This window comes from Ambystoma mexicanum, chromosome 14 (genome assembly GCF_040938575.1).
Source record: "Ambystoma mexicanum isolate Mex_15411 chromosome 14, UKY_AmexF1_1, whole genome shotgun sequence".
Taxonomy (NCBI): Eukaryota; Metazoa; Chordata; class Amphibia; order Caudata; family Ambystomatidae; genus Ambystoma; species Ambystoma mexicanum.
Window position 1 is genome coordinate 551,451,348 of NC_090940.1, and position 17,897 is coordinate 551,469,244.

A 17,897-nucleotide genomic window follows, 5' to 3' on the forward strand; every position below is an offset into this window, starting at 1 on the left:
ATACCATTGTCCCACATGTACTTGTCCCCCTCACCATATCCCAGTCAATTATCCCCAAACCCTCTCCATAACCCAAAACATTTTGATGAAATTCCATCCCTTCTTCACCTGATACCAATCATGTTGAAACCACTAATTCTCCTGTTTTTGGTTCAGTTTCTGCCTCACCTTCTCTGCCATAAATTGTTAATATATGTTAAATAAAGTAAAATTTTTATATTGTGTTGTAATTAGTTTAAAAAAAAAAAACAATTTAGGTGTCGCTGAAATGTTCGTAAACAAATGAAAATGGAGGTGTCCTGAAGAACACTATACCTATCCGTACTGTTCGCTAGCAAGTTGAAACTGTTCTAGAACACACGCAGTGTCCTGAAATGTTCGTAAAGAAACGAAAATGGAAGTGTCCTGAAGAACACTATACCTGTCCGTAGTGTTCGCTAGCAAGTTGAAACTGTTCTAGAACACACACGATGTCCTGAAATGTTTGTAAATAAACAAAATGGGGGTGTCCTGAAGAACACTATACCTGTCTGTATTGTTCGCTAGCAAGTTGAAACTGTTCTAAGAACACAAGTGGTGTCCTGAAATGTTCGTAAATAAACAAAAATGGAGGTGTCCTGAAGAACACTATACCTGTCCATAATGTTCGCTACCAAGTTGAAACTGTTCTTAGAACACAAGTGGTGTCCTGAAATGTTCGTAAATAAACAAAAATGAAGGTGTCCTGAGGACGCTATGTCTGTCCGTATTGTTCACAAGGAAGTTAAACTGTTCTAAGAACAAACGGTTGTCCGTAACTGTTCGTTTGACATGTGATGCACTTTTAATTACTTCAGGACCCGAACAGTGTCCGTAGAACATCAACGCGCATGCGCAAACCAATGTCCGTGCATTTGATGTCCTGCGGACAGCCGCTTCCTTCGCGGACATGTTCATGAAGTGATCATGTGACCGCGCCCATGCTGATCGCGTGTTCTGAATGCGGACACTGTTCGTGTCCCGCAACAATTTAAAAGTACATTTTCAAGTAATCCACAATATTTCTCAATAAAAACTCACCATAGCACAAGTCCCACATACTAATCCTGAGTTTCTACATACTTTTTGAAAGTTTTTGAACCTTTTTTTGTGTTCAATCTGTCCACAGACAGTGTGCATGTCCGCGAACCGCGTACAAGCACCCCTATAAAAGCCCACGCCCTAGAGCTTATACTCATTGTGTTTCTGGCTATTCTTCAGAGCACAGCTATTTTTCCTGCAACTTGCAGATTACGCCATCATCGGGATGGCATCCATGGCTGCACTACTGCCACCTAGTGCAGCACCTGCTTCAGCACCACCCCACCCCCTCCACCACCTCCCCAAGGGCCTGAAGAGGGGAACAGGAGTGAGGATGCAGAGGAGGAAGAAGAGGATGATGAGAATGAGGTAGTGGAAATCCCTACTACCCGCACTCGGCGTGAGTCTTGGGTGTGGCGGTTATTTACCATTCATGGGGACGGTCCTAAGGCTAGTGCAAACCATGTCACCTGCCATGAGTGCAAAATGGTACTCAGTCACGGGAGGCATGGTTCGTACAGCTTTTGGACCACTACCATGAAGCGTCACCTAAGGTCATTTCACTCTGGGGCCATTCGCAAGGTTGTACCTTGCGAGGAGCGTAATAGATTGATTTCCTCTACTTCATCCTCCGTTTCTGATGCTGTCACCACAAGGAACACCTCTGTGGGACAGCGTCTTCCTCAAGCTGCCTCACAGGCCATACATAATGCTGATGACCCTTACCTTTCGAGGGTCACAGTTGTATGTATGTACTGCGACACAGTACTCTGCAGCGGGGAGCGACTTCGTAGTGCTTCTGAGACTATTGTCTCAGAGCACGAGAAGACCTGCTCACTACCCAAATAAAACCCACTCTACATCTTCCTCTCTCAGCTCGCCCTTTCTTATCCCTGTGGTTGGTGTCCCCCCCTTTACCCTCCTTTAGCCTCCTCTCCTAGTGTATCGTGTATAAAAAAACAAAAAAAATATAAAATAACAACAACAAAAAATAAATAAGGCTCTTTTCAGAGCCGCCTTTCACAGTTAAAATGTTGGGGTGCTACCCTATCATAACCATTGCAATTTTCTCTGGGAGGAAGTGGTGGCTCTGAAAAGAGCCTTTGGGAGGTGTTTGTTTTTCAAAAATTATAAATACCCAACACCTACTTCAAAATGGATGCTGTAATTCTAAAAAAAGGTCGCAATGCGTTTTGTATGTTTCTTAGGAAAATCTGATTGCCAGCATAAGTTAGGTGTACTCCTTCTCTGCGAAAAATGTATGCACTACAAAACAGAATATTTTTATTGTGAAAAGAGAGCATGCCAAAATCTCTTAGAAAGGCACAAACAGCCTTATTGACATTGCGCCTTGCTTTCTCCATTTGTGGACCAAATGAAGAAGAACAAAGCCACATTTGTCTCTGCGCAATCCGTGAAAAAATTACTTGAGAATTTGGAAACATGTCCATGACCTTCCCAAGTCCTTCTTTCATTGCAAATTGCAAAGAAATTCCAGGCACATGTTCTAAACTGTTCCCTCCACAATGAATTATAATTATATTTGGATGTTGCTCTGTCTCCAAAGTAGCACAGAGAGGTAACATGTCCAACCACTTCATTCCACGTACCCCATGCCAGTGTACTTCCACATGTGGCAATCCAAGATCTACAGCTACTCCACAGGTTTCTGCATGCACCTTCAACCAATGTATCCACGAGTCTCCCAAAATCCAAACAATCTGTTTTCTGAAACACACAGCCATGGCTATCTGTTCTTCTCTCAGCAAAAAGAGTATCTGAGAAACTCTCTCCTGGCACAACACACCCACTAAACTTTCCTGACCAATCCCTTTCAGTGCTCATTCTCATTTGCATGACTTCTGAACCCATAAATCCCTGGATGTAACACCCGATGTCCGCGAACTACCGCCATGTCCGCTGACATATCGTAACATGAACAGCCCTTCTACCATTTCCAGTTCACTCTCTGTGCCATTCCCTCATTGGATGTAGCTAAGAAGTCACATGACCATTCACCAATCACATTCAAGACCTCTGCATCTAACTTCATCATCATAGATCAGCACTTACAAATCTTTATACTATTTAATTTCTTTATACACACACACACTCAAATCATGTTAAACTTACATTTTTGAAATGAAATATATAGACTACATATAGTCAAACAAAATTGCATACACACTCTATGTTCAAATCTCAAACAGTAATACTTGTACAATTACATAATGTGTTTATTTCTTTATTTATTTAATTACTTACATTTATATAGGACAAGCAGCCCATGACATTAAGGCACTATTACTTAGAAGAGCTTAGTTACCGGAATAATGGTATTCATTGGTACATTATGAATTTCACAAGACATAGTAAAGATATTTTGTTTGCTACAGTTAGTCATTGCAATACAATTTGTTCATTAAGAACATATCATATGTATTCAACTGGTGCAGCACATCTTATGTAAATAAGATAGTTTTAATGGTTTTGAGGAAGGCGCTGAGGATTTCAATTAAAAAAATCAATGTCTAAATTAAAAACAGTGCTATATACAAACAAAATAACAAATTTGTTTCTTTTGCAATTGCAGTGAAGACCATTCTCCTGAAAAGAAGCAACCAAATTTGAAGTACAAAGAACAACTAAGAAGTAACCTGTTCATTTTAGAAAAAAAGTAAGTAGAATATCACCATACTATTTGTATTATTACTCAAACACACTGTAAGGTTAATTCATGCTATTTCTGTGCCTAAAAATAGAGATTCTGCACCATTCTGTCCAAAAATCCCCATGTCTTAAACAGCGATTTACAGCCAGAATGGCCCACAAATTCCTATTTTTCGACACACAAATTACCCAACTCAACCGCTAGAATTTAGATGTTATAGAACAAACAACTGTTTTAATTGTATAGCATTAGATATACTATGTATACTTCTCCACAAAACTAGCTTACTTTTTTCTGTCATCTGAACCCCAGTTTAGTAACACATTAATTCAAAAATACCCATCCCTACTAGTTGTAGTTCCCAATGCACAATCACACACCATTACATACATCTTTATCATCTTACTCAAACACTCATGCACACAGCACACATACATTGCAGAACTCCCCAACCCATACCTTCTTTATATTTTTTTCAACAGACCCTAAAGAATGCCTACCAAAAATCAAGTCCGTAGAAAGCAACGCAGAAGTAGAGCAAATGAAAATAGAAGTGTCCAACATAAGCATCCATCTCTAGCACAATTTGTAAAAAAAAGTTGAAACAAAACAGCTAATACAGTCATTTAGTGAAACAAAAGAAGTTTCAAGTACAAAAACCTTGCCTCCTCTATCAAAATGTAAACCAAACCAAAAAACAATTAGCAGAAAATCAGCTATCACTACAGATTAAACTGCTTCTTTAAATCTTGATATAGTTCAAAGTAAGCATACCAAGAAAAGTATTTTAGCCAAAATGTTCCGTCACAAAGTCCTTCAAAATCTTATAAAAACAGGAAAGAAACCAGGTTCAACGCTTAAAACCTATCGTAGGAAATTAATCTTAGAAGCGTTGATAGACACTGCAATTCTTCTCAAAAGAAAGTTATTTATTTTAGTGTTAAACAAAATGAAACCACTAACAAAACTAATAACTAAATTACAAAAAAGACTTCTCAATAAACGGAGTGCCAACAGAAAGAACTTCTTAAGTATCTGCGGAGGTGAATGGAGTCACACTACGAGCACAGAACCATACTTTAATGAAGAAGCGTACAAACAAAAGCAAACAAATACAATTGCCATACATAGCAGTAGTCGAGGTTATGAAAAAGTTAATAATACCATAATGGAACAAGAAGTACTCCTTACAAAAATATATCCTGAAAACCTACAATTACCCCTCCATTCAACTGAATCAGAACGTCTAGTGTACAAATGGCCATGCACGTCAATGTGTAACATTCCCAAACAATTTTTCAAGTCTTAACGCCAATTCCTCAATCAATATGTGAAAAGCAAAGACAAAATCAAAATTAAACTACTGCAAAATATGGATACCTGTCCAGTATGCAAGTACACAGGACTACAAGGACATTCATTGGCCTGCATTACAGGACCTACTTGCAAAACCACCTTCCATGATATCAAAAGGATATCAACACATCATTCAACTATACGAAATCTAGTTTATAAACTGTACTATGCTAAAAGTCCTACTTTAGCACTAGCCAATTTAAATAACATTTTTCTACATGGTACAGCAAAAGACCTACTAGAAGAAATCGACTATATCCAGAAAAAATATTTTGGAAGTGAAACCCACTTACAGAATGAAATAGCTGTAAACCAAATTAGTAACAATTCTACACATGGCAACCTTTTACTACACACATACAAAAAAGAAATACTAAAATTTAAAAGTATATCAGATGAAGTACCAAACCATGTGTGTGTATGTTGCCGCAGAACTTTTTATAAAAGTAACACAAAAACTATAGACCTATCATACAAAATAGAAGACAATGAAGATTCTAAATGGTTTGAATTAGCTCTCTACCTTATAGCAGAAAACAAATACGAAATAACTGACCCTGTAATACTTTGTAGTTATTGCACTACAAAACTTGACAACAACCAAGCTTCTTCACGTGCTATCACAAATAATTTGGAATTATATCCACTACCAAAACCCCTTCAACAACTTAATTTATATGAGAGCATTATAATTCCAACAGTGCACCCATTTCAAGCAATAATACGCCTTCAACCAAAAACTGCAAAATTACCTCCCTCTGAATTAGTGAAAGGTATTTGTGGAAAAGTAGTGTATTTACCATTAGATCTAAAAGAAAATGTGCACACTCTAGGAGTGCAACGTCCAATGCAACAATCTTTAATTATCTTGGTAAATGGAGTACCTACAAAAGAAAAAGAAATTGGCAACAGCTGGTAGATTTACATAAAGTTAGAGAAGCAAAGAAATTAATATTGAAGAAAACTTGAAGGATACAACTGAAATAATTCAAGAGACACAAGAAGCTGGTCAATTTGAGCTCCTAGATCCTGCTACAATATCAAACACTTTAGACCATTATACAATTCATCCATTGCACTCTAATGACACCATAGAAGATGCACTGGAAGCGTACCAAATGCGTCAAACAAAAGGATCACCAATAAGCATATGGGAAAAAAGTATAGAAGCACGTGCTTTTCCTCTACTCTTTCCTACTGGCAAAGGAGGATGGTACGATGATAGACTTATTCAAATATCAGCATCAGAATACCGCTCATTACGGATGTATTCTGAAGATCCCAGATTTAGACAAAATGTGGAATACATATTCCACCTACTCTTTGAAAGTGAACTAGAAACTTTGTTACGGAGTTGCACACATATTAAAATCAGGATCACACTTTCAAAATATGACAGCTACACAATTATTACAAAAAGTGCAACAAAAAGATGAGGTTTTACAATAAAATATTACAAATCTATGAGCAAATATGCGTGGTACTAAAGAGTACTGGTTTCGACGTCACGGAGATGTACGTTGTATGATCAGAAACCTTGGCCCACCCACTTGGTTTGTTACATTAAGTTGTGCAGAATATGCATGGGAAGATTTGCATGATTTCCTACGCATATCAAACAAAAACAAAACAAACATAGATATACTAAAACCTGGAGAACTGTGTTCTCTGGATCCTGTTAATGTTTCAAGATATTTTCACCATTGCTTCATTGCTATGCTATATTTTATTTGTAATAAAACTGTTCCTCCCCTTGGAGAAAAGAATACCAAGCCAGAGGAGCACCACATATCCACATGCTTTTATGGATTAAAGATGCTCCTAAATTTGGTCAAGACAGTGATGCCACTGTGTTACAGTTTATTGAAAAATATGTCACTTGTGAAATTCCATCGGAATCCAAAAATAGTGATCTTCATGCACAAATTTTACAATTTCAAAGACACAAATGTGGCAAATATTGTCATCGCAAATACAAAAACAAAGGGAAATACTACACCAAATGCCGATTTGGTTTCCCTAGACCAGTTACAAATACAGGTCAAGTGAACAACCTCATGTCTTCAGTTAGACATAGTGTTAAAGGTAAGTCACCTAAAAATACATATTACATAAAAAGAAAAGAAGAAAAATATATCAATGATTGCAATGCTATCATTGCCCACTTATGGAATGCAAACATAGATTTGCAGTACATTGCAGACAATTCTACTGCAGTTGCAAGATATGTCACAGCATACTTAACCAAAGCAGAAAAGACAGAGCTGCAAGACCTCTGGAATGACCTGTCATCAGAAAAAACAGTGCCTCAAAAATTATACAGCTTGGGCATAAAAATGCTGTCCCATAGAGAATGTGGATCCTATGAAGCAGCTCATCGTTTAACTGGTACTGCACTGTATGGTAAATCTGAAAATATAGTGTGGCTAAGTCTTGGTCCAGCTAAATCTAGAAAAATAGTTCTAAAATCATACGAAGATATAGAAACAATAGCCAAACATGATCCCAACAGCCAAGACATTTTAAAAAACGATTTATTGGACAAATACTACCCAAACAGGAGCACCACTTTGGAAACCATGTGTCTATACCACATAGCCCAAAACTACACATACACAAATAATATAAAACCTGATGAACAAAACGGTAAATACAAAGTGACAAACTGTGAAGGCAGCTTAGTAAAACTCACCAAACCAAATTTAATTAATCATATCAAATTGTCATTAAAGACTCCTCAGCATGAAGAAGTATAGTACATGTCCCTGCTACAACTCTTTAAACCATGGAGAAAAGAAGAGGAAATACTAGATAACTATGACTCATATGAAGACGCTTTCAAAGCAAATGAAAGCACTATAACTGATGTAAACTTTACACAGTACAAAACAATTTTGCACAATGAACAGCAACACGAAGAAGAACTCCAGGCCCAACTAGATAAGGACACTCCTGACAGTAGTCAACCTTCTGTAACAGGAAGCCAATAACCACTGGGAGAGCCACTAATAACAAATGAGAAAGAATTAGCTATGATAGAAGTAGAAAACACCATGTGTCAGTATGAAGATAAAGAAGACTTAACTATACTACAATCAAAACTAAACAATGAGCAACGTAGCATTTTTCAAGAAGTAACAAAAGAAATTGCACATGGTGTACAACATGAAAACAAAGAATGCACCTGACAAAATTACAAACCTATACTATTGTACGTCAGTGGTGAAGCTGGTTCTGGCAAAACATTCCTAATCAAAATCATCAGTAAGTTCCTTCAACAATTGACAAACAACAAACTGCCAGCTGTTGTCACTGGTCCTACAGGTTTAGCTGCCTACAACATAGGTGGTGTCACTTTACACTGATTACTACTCCTGCCAGTAGAACACCAAAACAAATTAGACTATTACAAACTTTGTACAGAAGCTGCAATGGAACTATGCAGAGTATTGAAGCAAATGAAAATGCTTCTAATAGATGAAGTGAGCATGGTGTCCAACCTAATGTTGGCTTTGATTCATCTCAGATTACAAGAAGTACTCAAAACAAACTACGAAGAGCTCTTTGCTGGAAAACACATTATTGTTTTCGGAGATCTTCAATTGACACCAGTAAAAGGTGAGCCTATTTTAAAACATTAGGACACAAACTCTGCCGTAAAACCGTTGTCAGCATTGGAAATGTCAACCTTTGGCAACATTTCCAATACAGAGAATTAACAGAAAACATGCAGCAATCTGCAGATCTCACTTATGCCAACATCTTAAAAAGTATTAGAGTTGGTATACTTTCTAAAGAAGCAGAAGCAATATTGAAAACCCTGCACATTCATGCACTTTATGGTGATAATGCATGTGCTACAGATGTTATGGAACAATTAGCCCACAAAAATGTCAATTGTATGGCCTTAATGCCAACTCTTGCAAGCTGTTTCAAATTCAATGAAATAATGTTAAGTAATAAAATGCAACTAATAATGGAAATTAGCACCACAGACAAACTAGATGTACATGGTATGACACTACCCATGTGTGACCAAGCCACAACAACACTAAATAGTTTAGAAAAATCAATCTCAAACACAGCAGGATTGGAAAAGATATTACAATCATCCTTAAATTGCAGAGTAATGCTTAAACGTAACCTTGACGTGGACCAAGGACTAGTTAATGGAGCACTGGGTACAGTTGTTGGCTTTCAAACATACCCACGTGACAACAAAATTCAGTTTGTCAATATTCTCTTTGACAAATTTTCAGAAGTAAAATGGATAGGATGCTCAACAGCTCGATTCCTTCTCTTCAAAGACATGTATGTACACAGAGAACAGTTTTCTCTAACTCTTGCATACGCAGTCACCATTCATAAATCACAAGGTCTTACCCTAGACAAAGCAATGATAGACATTGGTAACACAGTCTTTAGAGAAGCATGAGCTATGTAGCACTATCACGCTTACGTACACTTGACGGTCTATTTCTAAAGTAAAGTAAACGCTGATATTCCTTGCATTTTAGAATACAATAGACTTCACTCATTATACACCCCCCATCTAAACACATATTCTGTACCACAAAAAGTAAAACGTTGTAAAAGAAAACTGAATCAAACATAAATTCAACAGGATGTCACTGCAAATCCTCCAAAGAGAGTAAAAGAAACTAAAACTTCATCAAGTACCACAAACATAAAAGAACCTAATAGGGAAAGTAAACCAGGTACTTCATCAAAGAAGGAAGACAAACTAAAAAAAAATCAATCAGATACAGAACTACCTGGTCCATTTAAACTCTCAAATATAGTTGGAGTAATTTGCTATGCAAATGTAGCAATGTAGCAATGAATATTCTATTTCAATTGCCACCAATTGTTGACAACAATTTCTTCACACAGTACAGACCAATTGTGTTTGCAAATGTTAGTACTTCACAGAAATGCAACAAACAATCCTAATAACACGTATAGTGTTTATGGAATAAGTCAACAATTGGACTACTGTGCTGGAATGGTTAAATTCACTATAAACTCACAGGAAGATCCACAAGAATTTCTAATGTACTTACTACAAGTACTGGAAAATAAAAACATACCGATAAATGAAATCTTCCAGATTTCATACATGTGGAAACATACATGCACTCTCTGCAACAATGTGACACAAGAAGAAATCCCCAATGAACGCTTCATATATATAGCAATACCTACGTGTGAATCCATTCCATTTCAGCAACTTGTACAAAATGCAAACCATGATAGATTATGTACCACCTGCAATTCGGATAATCGCTCCACGTTAGTAATACAAACACATAGTAAATACGTAATACTAATCCTTCTACGTTACAATGCAGATGGTACCAAAAACAACTGCAAGCTGACTGCATTCACACATGGTCAAATATCACTTGGTAAGAAAACCTTCACAACAATAGGTATAATCTATCACGCAGGAGCCACAACCAATTCAGGGCACTACACTGCATATATAAAAAAGAAATGTGGATGGTTTGAATGTAATGATAGTACCATTACTCTAAAGCAGAGATTACCAGCAAATCTAACAAACGCTTATTTAATGTTCTTAAAACCAAAATTTTGTTTATTTACGAACATTTCAGGACACCATGAGTGTTCTTAGAACACATTCAACTTGCCAGCGAACAATACGGACAGCATCCTCAGGACACCCCCATTTTGTTTATTTATGAACATTTCAGGACACCACGAGTGTTCTTAGAACAGTTTCAGCTTGCTTGCGAACAAAACGGACACATATTGCGTCCTCAGAACACCTCCCCATTTACTTTATTTACAACATTTCAGAACAGCCGTGTTGTCTGCAGACAAATCGAACACAACAAGAGAGTCTACGACATAAAAACACAACATTTAACCTATCTCATACTCTCCCACCCTCCCCAAACACTCTAACACACCAACACACTCTACTAAATACAAATTTTAAACGCTGTCTGCGGACGTCCACGAATACAAGATCACGTGCGCTTCCAAAAATCTGACGCGCTTCATGCTCCACGCCGTCCAATTAACAAACACTTTGCATGTCCGTGGACATCACGCAAGCCAATTGGCCAATCAGGACACTGTCCGCGGAGCAAACAGGGAAGTGTGTCCACGGACCGAACACAGATATCACTAATTTTTTATTACCTACTTTTTGGTCATTTTAAAAAGAGCTACTGGGCGGATTTTCACCTAATCCTCAAAAGCATGCTTTCGGGACCAAGCCGCTACTCCTATTTGCTAGCGAGGATAGTGCAACGGAGTATGTTAACTTATTCCCACTAACCCACCCTCTCTCCTCTGCCTTTTTCAGAGCCGTCTGAGCGCCAGGGGACCACTTCGGCAGTGATAGTGCGCGGTACAAAACAATATGCCACATTGAACGAACAAGTACAACTTAACCGGGCTTTAACGCCACGCTATTGTTATTATATTCCGGTATAAAATAATCTAAAGGGTTACTTACATTATATTGGCATTTTCCATTGTCTACGCGTAATGCAGTCCCTAAATACGACTCCGTCTGTGCCAACGATCTTTCTCATAGTGATATAATATATAAAAGCGGTTTCGTTTCAGAAATGTCATCCTTATCGTCTCTTACGTTACTGCACCCCTACTTCAAAAGAAGTCTTTTGGCACGATGCCTGTCTGTCAAGGTAAAGAAACAATAGAACCTTATAGTGCGAGTCGTGGGCCACTCCGGCCCGCGAGCTAAAAATGGAAGCAGCTGACCTTCACTGTGAACGAGCATAAATCCTTACTTTGCAACATTCTGTGCAAAGCCATCCCTGAGAAGTTGCTTTTTGCACTCCATCTTTGTATATTGTCTGCGTGCTAATGAAAAAAGTTTGTTAAAGCGAGGTTATGGTTAAGTCGCGCAACTAAAAACCTTTGAAATTCAGTACGTTGTTAAAGGGACGTTATGGTTAAGTTGCGCTACTGAAAACCTAGGAAATTCAGTGAAAAAACTTTGTTAAAGGGACGTTATGGTTCCAAGTAAAACTGGAAAACCCCTGAAATTCGCCAGTTATGGTAAGCTAAGCAACCATAACTCGCGCCACCACAGTGCACTGCTATGAATAACACCCAGGACATCAAAGATGACATCACAAATGTCATTGATGACATCACATGAGTATTTACTTTTCATGAAATTTCTGAACAAGGGATTCTTAATATAATGTTGAGAAAAAAGTGTCAAGGATCATTGCAATAAATATAATAAGCTAATTAGTGCATTAAATAATGCATTGATATACATAGCATTCTATTATGAGGTTCTATCTAGTATACTAAGCTACTCATGCAGAAACATAGCATTGTGTGCAGCATACATGAAGAAGGTATAATATTCATAATGTTGATATGTTGACTAATGAAATGATAAATGTTTTCTTATTAGAGTTTTGTGTACTGTGAAATATGTAATAAGTAGCTAATAAAACCCATGTATTACATAATTGCATTACTACAGACAAAAAAGAAAGAGACAAGAAAGTGAAGTAAGCAAAAAAGCAGAAGTAGTAGCAGAAGCAATTCATAACCTACTGATTATTTTCATGCAAATAAATGATTGCTCTGTTTCAAAGCTGCTATTTACCCTATGTATATGTATCACATGATGTGACTGAACCCTAAGGAAAGTAGTGTGAGTACAATGTATAGAAATATGAGCATATACAGGGAAAGTACAGCCATAAAAAAACAACAGAACTATCAGAAAGTGCTGGTAAGGCTATTGATTATCTTCATGCACAGAAAGGATTGCTGTCTTTCAAGCTTGTGTCTTCCCCTATGTGTATGTTTCATATGATGTGACTGGACTCTAAGGGAATTACTGTAAGAACCTACTTGAAGGATAAGTCTACAAATATAGTATGTTTACAATTTTTAGTTCCTGACTTTTACTGAAGAAAACCATGTGGCCTAGATATCTCAGCAAAAGAAAAAAGAGTGAGCCACACATGCGATGTCATCAGTGATGTCATCAATGACATTTGTGAAGTCATCTTTGATGTCCTGGGTGTTAGTCTTAGCAGTGCACGGTGGTGGCGCAAGTTATGGTTGCTTAGCTTATCATAACTGGCGAATTTCAGGGGTTTTCCGGTTTTACTTGGAACCATAACATCCCTTTAACAAAGTTCTTTCACTGAATATATATATATATATATATATATATATATATATATATATATATATATATATATATATATATATATATATACATGTAATCCTGGTTAAATCACTCAGGGCCTGGTGGTAATACAGCAGTAAAAAAGCAGAATTACAGGTAAACTCGGTTATCATTTTTGGCACTCGCTCCCGTGGTATTACCACAGGATTACGCGTGACGGAAAGGCGATGGAAATCCCCCCTTTAGGAGTCCCTAGATCTCCAGGTGGATTTGTTGGCGATTTACTGCGAACAGTAATACCATGAAGTAAATCCACTGATTTTTGGCAAAAGGTTGAAGATTTATCTCCATCTTTTTGTTGGAGGTAAATCTTCCACCTTACCACCAGAACCTGTTGTATGGTGGTGCAGTAGTGCAGTTGTAATGGAATTACCTACACCCTACTGCATTTTTACTGCACCACTGTACTTGTAATGAGGTTCTTAATCTCCTAGGGCCCCAGTTGCCTTACTTACAGCGAGTGCTTTGAAACCAAATAAACATGAGCATCAGTGGCATGCCGACTGGGTTGTGGGATGGGGCAGCTTGCCCCCCCCCCACTGACTCTTTAAGAGGCAGACCTGGACATTTGACAGTGGGACACCCCTCCCGTCTATAGGGTGCCGAATGGGAATGTTGTACCGCTGGCAGGACAATGAGTGTGCCAAGCACAGTGTTCCTGCTCAGCATCTTCATTGTCCTGGCACAGAGCATTACAATGGGAGCAATTTGACAATTATGGGAGGGAGGGGGGTACTATTAGCAGGGACGTATGTCCCTCAAGAAATGTGAATGGGTTGATCAGAAGTGAGAAGGCTGCATAATGCTGCAGGCTTTATGATATCCTGACTATGGCTTTAAAACCCAAGGAGGATTTGTTAGGCACACAATAATATGCAGGATGCTATTGTGCCTTTGCATGCAGGATGGGGAGAATAAAACTAAAGCCATACTCTTATTCCTAAACATATTTATATGACGGTGTATATAATGTATAGTTAGTTTATTATGAACACTAGTTTATTATGTAATGTGGTTTACCAAGGCATTGCTATAAATAAAGTATAATTTAAGCATATTTATTTACTTAGTTATTTTTGAAATGTAATAAATGTCTATATCAACTAAATCTGGGAAGATGTGCACAGCTGCTTAAATTGTCCACATCCTGGTTTCACCATTTACTCCAAAGTGTGTGACCCTGGACAAATCATTTAGTCACAGTGTGTCTTATCTGCAGCTCTGTAAGTGAATCTCTTCATAGCTTATGTTATCATATCATGCTGTTATATAAAAGAGAAGCCTAATGGCTATAGAGTTGCTCCATATAGAATAAAAGTGCAATTTAGGTATTTTGTAACACAAAATGATTTGCCACTTGGATGAGTTTTGGCCACATATTCTAAAGTCACGTCCATGCTGCCTCCAAGTCTGGAATACTGATGATGCTTCTTGCAATGTCCTTTTCTGTAAAGTCACTTCTGTTGGTGCAATCCATATGCAAATTAGGAGGTTTGCATGTATTTTGCCCCACAGAGCTCCAATAAATGAGTTTCCTGCAACTGTAATGGTTCTGTGGTTTGATATTTGTTCTTATGTGTAAGCGGTAAAATGCCATCTGCCAGTAATGTTACCAAAAAAGTTGGTTGGGGTGCGGGGGGTATAGCGGGGGACAGCAGCGGGGAGGGGTGGTAGACCATATTGAATCGCGCACACTGCATTTGGGGGGGGAAAGTAGCAGGACTTTTTTCATGGCTCGCCCTGCCCGCTCTTGCAATGCTGGATACTCCCTTGGTGAGCATTGGCCCGCAAGGCGTCCCACTGCAGTGAGCGCCACACATGTCATCGCATTCACTAATGTGTTCATTCATAGTAACAAAAGATTTCTTTTTATTTCCAAGAAGTAAGGCGCATTGTAGGTTTTCAGGGCGGTTTCATCTGGTCTAGAAAAGGGCTTTAGGAGAAGCACTGCGGATGTCTATTTGGGCCGGATGCCCTAGAAACAGGAGCAACTCTATACAGGTCCTGCTGCCTTGCACCTTATTCACAAAGCCTGAAACTGGAGCAAAGCTGGAGGTGCCTTCAGGCGTGGACTGGGATCCAAAAGAGGCCCTGGAAACCATTTTCACAGTGGCCCCATGTTAAATATTTTGAGCCAGCCCAACCCTTTTTCTTTGAAAATGTGTAAATAAAGGCCCAGGGTGCAGAGAGGCCTATCGGGAACCCTCCAGAATTCCTCTTGGCCAGTCCACTCGTGGGTGCCTGAAACATGTCTGAGATGCTCACCTGCAAATGCAGCTCAGAGGGATTTGCCCACGGGCGTCTCAGAGATGCTCCAGATTTAGGGCCTAATTCATGGAAGTATTTGCACTGTTGAAAAGTGACATTGCACTGCCGATACAAACCCTGATTCATGAAATGTTTTGCACGGTTCAAAGTGAATTTGCACTGCTGACACAAACCCTGATTCATGGAACTGTGCAAAGTGTATTTTTTGCAGTGCAAAGTCTGTGTACTGCACAAATGACCACTTGCACTGACTTTGCACAGACTTTGCACTGCAAAAATACACTTTGCACAGTTCCATGTCTGTGTACTGCACAAATGACCACTTGCACTGACTTTGCACAGACTTTGAACTGCAAAAATACACTTTGCACAGTTCCATGTCTGTGTACTGCACAAATGACCACTTGCACTGACTTTGCACAGACTTTGCACTGCAAAAATACACTTTGCACAGTTCCATGAATGTGTCAGCCCTACAAAGTCACTTTTCTTGGTTCATCCAACTGCACCGGGTGCAATCTGTGTAAAGTGGTTAAATCCCAGACATTCCCAAACTATAGCGGTGGAATTGTGCGAAGATGAGGATGGCACCGACATGAAATGACCCAAATTCAGTGAGACCAAACGTGCGAGCAAAGGCCAGAAACAGCAGAACACATCTTCCGTAGCGGTGCTGCTTTGAGGTTTGGGAATAAAGAGCGAGAAAAACAAAAACAGAAAGGGGAAAAAAGAGCGATGAAAGAAGAAAAGGGAAAATGACAACAGAGAAGGGAGAGGAAGAAGTTAAGAAAATAAACAGGGAAAGAATGGAAGAAAGACGAACCTGCAGGGCATGTGGACGGAAAGGTAAAGGGAAGAAAGTGGGAGAATGTAAGAGGCATCGAAAAAGAAAGGAAAAAGTCAATATAGAAACGAGATCAAAGAAAACTACAGACGGAAGGGGAAAAAAGGAAGAGAAGAAGAAAGGAAGGGGAAAAGGAAAAAAACTAGAAAAGAATGAGGGGAACGTGAAAGAAAGAGAAGATGGAAGTACAGCAGTCAAGGCGCAGAGAAGGAAGAGATCAGTGACACATGGAAAAGGAAAGTGGCGGTAACGGAGAAAAGGGAAATAAAAGGAGCAAACGAAACAGACAAAGGTGGGGGGGTGTTAGGAAAAAGACTATGCGACAAGGAAGTAAGCCCTGGGCCAGCGTAACAGCTGGCAGCAGCTGTGGGGACGATGCTGAACTCTCTAAAGAGAGCTCCGGACTTAGGAACATGAGTGCAGGGTGTGTTCACGGGCACGCAATGATGATATGATATGGCATTTATAACGCGCCTATACACAAGTCTTTCAAGGCGCTTCTCGCTGGCTCCTGCTTTCACTCTAATAATTCACAGCCGTGACCCTCTGCACCCCCAGAGCTTCCTCCATACATCCTTCCTAAGCACCCATTCATACCGGCACCTCCCTCCTACGCCCATTTCTGCACCCCCAGAGCGACCTCCTGTGCTGTGTATCAGCACCCTCCTGTTCCGCCTATCCTCTTCATGTCTAGATGCCCGAGCCGCTCCTGTACCTCTATACCTGCAGTGCATAGCCCCTCCTCCCCCCCGTATATCTGCCCTTTGCAGCCCCATCCTCTGCACCCCATTGCTATCCCCCACCTCCATCATATCGGAGTGACCTCCTGGGTTCAATATCCGCACCCTAGTGTTCTTCCTATCCTCTTCATGTTTGAATGTGAAAGCCACTCCTGTCCCTCCGTACATGCAGTGAAGAGCCCCTCCTCCCTCCTGTATATCTGCATTTTGCATCCCCATCCTCTGCACCCCCATTGCTATCCCCCACCTCCATCATACCTGCACCCAGAGTGACTGCCTGTGTTCCATATCTGCGCCCTAGTGCTCCTCCTGGCCTCTTCATGTCTACATGCCCGAGCCACTCCTGTCCCTCCATACCTGCGTGAAGAGCCCCTCCTGCCTCCTGGAACAACACTGGGACTCCTCCATACTATGGTACATGCTCTGGGTACGCCTGGACAAACATGCCACCACACCTCAGAGCTTTGCATGAGCACCCCCTGAGCCCCTCGTGCCGTCAAACCTATCGTCTATTTCTCTTTTCAGCGGGCCTTGAAAACATTTCTTTTTTAGTTTCCTGTGGGTACTCAGCCAGTGCGTACATTACTTGGGGTATAGCGCCATGATGCGTTTGGGCGACCGAGGCGCTTTACAAGTGTCGATAACACAACATAACATATTTTAAACTCATCTCATATCCTCCAAATCTGTCTCAAAGCATGGTCCGTGGGATCCTTTCCACTTAAGAACATTTGCTTA

At 39.6% G+C, this 17,897-nt stretch overlaps 1 protein-coding gene across 2 annotated transcripts in view; it reads right to left on the bottom strand.

Moving 5' to 3' along the window:
- TSHR (thyroid stimulating hormone receptor) overlaps window positions 1–17,897 on the bottom strand; it is a 672,050-nt gene that overhangs the window by 527,638 nt on the left and 126,515 nt on the right. The gene's annotated exons all lie outside the window — the stretch shown is intronic.